Genomic DNA, 1,605 nt, shown 5'->3' with positions numbered 1-1,605 from the left:
TTTATTTATTTATTTATTTATTTATTTATTTATTTATTTAATTTTATATTTATTTTTGTTTGTTTGTTTGTTTTTAACGAACTTATTTGGATAAGACCTGAGAACCAGAAAAGACTTTCTCAAAATACGATACTTGCCCAGAAGATACAGTAACTGCAAAAATGCTTAGATTCAGCAGCTTGCTGTTCCCTGTTGTCATCCAAACTGATCGCTAGGTTAATGCCTTTTCTACATCCAAAGGATGTAGAGAGATGAACAGAAAACAAAACCAAAAACAGAATCCTGAGTACAGCTTCCCTCAGCTGACAGCATTTCTCCTTCCTCTCCCAGACCATCTCATTGCCTCTAGTTTGCATGTTGCCCTACAGCCAGTGTTTATACCAAGGTAAGGGAGTTCTCTTCAGTATGTTGTGCGATTTGTCATAGAGCAAAGAAGCATTCATGCTACCTCTAGAGTTCCTCTTTCCCTCATTTGTTTTCTTGTATGTGTAGCTGAGGTTTTCATCTTTTGCCAGAATGGGTTGCCAGACCAGGTTAAGGCTGAGCTTGGGATATCTCTTGGATAGATCTGCTTAAGGATCTGTTTGTTTCTTTGGTAACCAATCTCCTCCCTCTGGCTTTCACAAACCCTAATATTAGCCTTTGCTCAGCTGGCAAATCCATTCATAAGATGCTTGAATTAGGTGTGCTTGGATAATTCTATCCAACAGATTAAAATATTCCGTCAGGCTATGAAGTTGTCACACCTGAAAATGTTTCACAACGGAGCACAGGATCAGCAGCATTATTTGTAAAGATTCAGACAACCTCTGTCTTTTAAATCATTTTATTAGCAATTTAAATGGACAGGTTTGCTGGTTCATTTTGCTTTGTGGGTGCTGTTTGTTGGATGCTGAACACACAAAAATTGCTGCGAGAAAATCAACATCTTGAATTTAACAAAACTGCAAATTAGAAACAAGGGGTGCAGAGAGAGAAGGCATATGGGAGAATGAGGAAAGACAATGGTTGATTGATTGGGGAAACCAAAATCATTGTAGTTTGTTTCGTGTTACCTGACTAATCTTTCCTATGAGGATCTACTAAGACAGCTCTCAAAGGAAGTTAGATAATTACTTACCGAAGTACTATACAACAACTATACAACTATAAACAAGCCATTCTATCTCTTCTTCAAAGTTTCAATGATTAAGAAGAAATTAATTAAAAAGAAATATGCAAGACATTTTGTGAGTTTGGATCTTAGAACACCTTGATTTTAGACATGTCATTTTATTATCAGTGGTTATGGGATCATTAAAGCATTCTCGGAGCTATAGAACCGATGTATTTAGACAACTTATTATTGAAGAAGAATCTTCTTTCTAAGGTTGATGCATTCATTCCACAAACATATATATACATATTTTTAATAAAGAATATATTTAACTTCAGTGAACTGAATTTTACACATTGGCCAACAAGATGCTGATATAACCGCTGATCAGTCTAAATCTGGCTGACTGTAATCAGCTGGGGGGAAAAATGCTTCTGACAGTCTGTGACATCATCCAAACACAGGACAAAATGTTTTCTTTGAAACCATTGCCCTCTGGAGGGGGAATG

This window comes from Oxyura jamaicensis, chromosome 5 (genome assembly GCF_011077185.1).
Source record: "Oxyura jamaicensis isolate SHBP4307 breed ruddy duck chromosome 5, BPBGC_Ojam_1.0, whole genome shotgun sequence".
Lineage (NCBI taxonomy): Eukaryota > Metazoa > Chordata > Aves > Anseriformes > Anatidae > Oxyura > Oxyura jamaicensis.
Note: the sequence above shows the minus strand (reverse complement) of the source record.